This window comes from Equus asinus, chromosome 21, assembly GCF_041296235.1.
Source record: "Equus asinus isolate D_3611 breed Donkey chromosome 21, EquAss-T2T_v2, whole genome shotgun sequence".
NCBI lineage: Eukaryota > Metazoa > Chordata > Mammalia > Perissodactyla > Equidae > Equus > Equus asinus.
In genome coordinates this window covers 95551720-95554534 of record NC_091810.1, presented here as the reverse complement: position 1 = coordinate 95554534, position 2815 = coordinate 95551720, and positions in this window count along the sequence as shown.

Here is a 2815-nt window from a genome sequence, read left to right as displayed (position 1 = left end):
GTTTTCCCAGGATCCCCAGAAGTCATCAACCCAAAATGTAAGATTTGTCCATCATTCCTATTTTATTTCTCTTTTATTCCCCATAGACATTCTTAGCCATTCTGGTTCCTAAATGTCTCTTCAAATCTAGCATCTTACTTTTTATTCTCGCAACCACTGCCTTAATTTGTCATCTTGAGGCTGGGCTATTACAATTGCTTCCCAAGTAGTTTTTCTATTTCCTATAACCTGGAATACATGGACTCCGTGGACCATGAATTAATTTCAAACTGTCTCTAAATCTTACAAAATTATACCCATACATGGTGTTCTTGATGACTAAAGAGTGAGGGGTCTGAAATACTCATTGTTCAGGGATATATTAGTGCCTTAGGGCCTGCGGTTGACTTTGGTTGGCTGAGACGCAATGGTATGGGAGAGGGCTGGTCCTCTCTATCTCCTTTCTGTGCAGGATTTCTCCTCATGGCACTTAGGTCTTGTCCCACTAGCCTGTAACTTCAGAAAAGGAGTGGTCATGATTTTAGGTCTACTGCACTGCTGCTGGAATCCCTAAGTGTATGACTAGATTGTTTGGTTAATTGAGTAATTAATATGAAATTTATGGGAGCTAATAATGACTGTGCCTGATTAAAAGACATGTAGCAATGTTGGCATCTGTTTATCTGTTGATATGCATATGTGAGTTTTTAACTCCATGGTTTGTTATGATTGTCAGGTGATACATGATGTAAATGCTTAGGCTTGGTTTGTTGGTGTTAAATGCCCTGATTTGGGGAGTTAGATGAAAAGTGGCAGAGTTACTATGTTAAGGATGAGGAGTAAGAAGTATGTAAATATCAGAGAGGACAACAGCGATGTCAATGACATAGAATGAGGGGAGATATAAATTCCCAGGGGTGACATAAAGGGTAAACAAGATGTATATTTATTGTCTCATTTACTAGAAAAAAAATATCAAGCCTGTGTATTTACTGTATAATTGTTTAGGGAAAGACTTAGTAAAAAGGAGAGAAGAGTGATTTAAAGAACAATATTCGGTAAACTACAGTGAGAGGTAATTAAAATGGCAAATCATCCTGAAAGTGTAGGTGAACACAGCCCATAGTCCAGGAAACACAGCTGTAGGTGTTCAGGTTAACCTCACGTTCCTGGACCAGCTGCGAGACCCTGGCAAGTCACATGCCTAGTGGACCTCTGCCTCTTCTGCTATAAAATGGTTATTATCATTGAATTTCATATGTTGCTTATAAATATTAAATGAGGTCATATTCAAACACGAAAGTAATTTCTAGACCATAAGAATCTATAGAAACAAATTGCATTTGTAAGTATGGTTAGAAAGGAGAAAGGTCACACTTTAATCCATGATAGGTTGTGGACCCTCCAAATTTTATAATAGTGTAAATGTCAGCAGAAGTGGAGGAGGCTGGGAAATGCAGGGCTTAAGAGCAGGGGCCTTACAATTTCAAGTTAATTCAGTATTGTATTCCAGCTTGAATCATTTAATATTCTTTATCCTTAGCAATCTCACCCGAAAAATCAGTATAATTTTAGCACCTACCTCATAAGAAAATTGCTAAGAATTAAGAAACACATATAAAGCCTCTGGCACATACATGCTCTAAATATAAAAGCAATTATTGACTTTATTATTATTAAATAGAGCAAGTTGAACTAGAATTAGTCCTGACATGCCTTTCAAATTTCTAATAATTCTGGCAGACTAAATAAAAAGCAGAAAATACATGGAAAACTCTGGCACGAAGCAGTTGTAGAAACTCCTCTCATAAAAAGTCTTCAAACAAGCAAACATTCCAAACAAGAGTTCTTTTTGAAACTGACAGCAAAAAAATGACCCCGTGTAACCACCCTGGGAAAATAAGGAGCATAACATGTCACACTCACCTTTCTATGATTCATCCTAGCAGGGGTCTGAGAGCCTGGACCTTGTTTAGAAACTGACTCAAGGAGAGGAAGCCATGAATTTGGTCACCAAGGAGCTTTGGAAGAAAAATCATAGATGCCAAGAGCCCACAAATATGCCATATTTCCAAAGCAAGCATCCAAGCTTGGACATCACACATGAATTTCTAAGTTAACCATGTCAGCTCTGCAGAGCTGAAGACCACATTCGTACCGCACATGCTTCTAGAGTTCCTTCTTACTCTGAGTCCTTGATTCTGTAATGCGACCTTGGCAACCAATTTACGTATCGCTAAGTATAAATCACTTGAATGTTTAGCCACTGGATAAGAGACATTCCCAATGTTTGGCTAACTGAGGCAGCCGCAGCTTTGTGGTTAAATGTCCAGGCTGGAGAGCCAGACCGCCTGGGTTGGAATCCAGTTTCGCTCCTCTGCTTGTAACCTGCAATGCCTGAGGACGAGTCACTTACCTTAATGTGCCTCATCTGTAAAATGGAAATGCCACCAATACTTTCCTTCTAGGTTTTTTGGTGGTGGTGTGAGGTTTTAAATGAGTCGGTATTTGTAAAATGTTTATGATGGCGTTGTCACAGAGTAAACCCTCGATATGAGCTGTTGTCATTATTAAAAGCTATTTCCTTAAACCAGCAATTCTCAAAATTTAGCTGCATGGGAATCATCTGGGAGGCTTGTTAACACAGACCCTACCCCATCCCCGCATGTTCTGATCCAGGGGTCTGCGATGGAGCTTGATAATTTGGGTTTTTAACAACGTCCAGGATGCTGCTGATGCTGCTGGTCTCAGGACCACACCCTGGGAACCACTGCCCTGAAACAGTCCTTCCAAATTCTCATCGAAAGTCTAAGTGCAGTGTCACTAGAGGGAATGA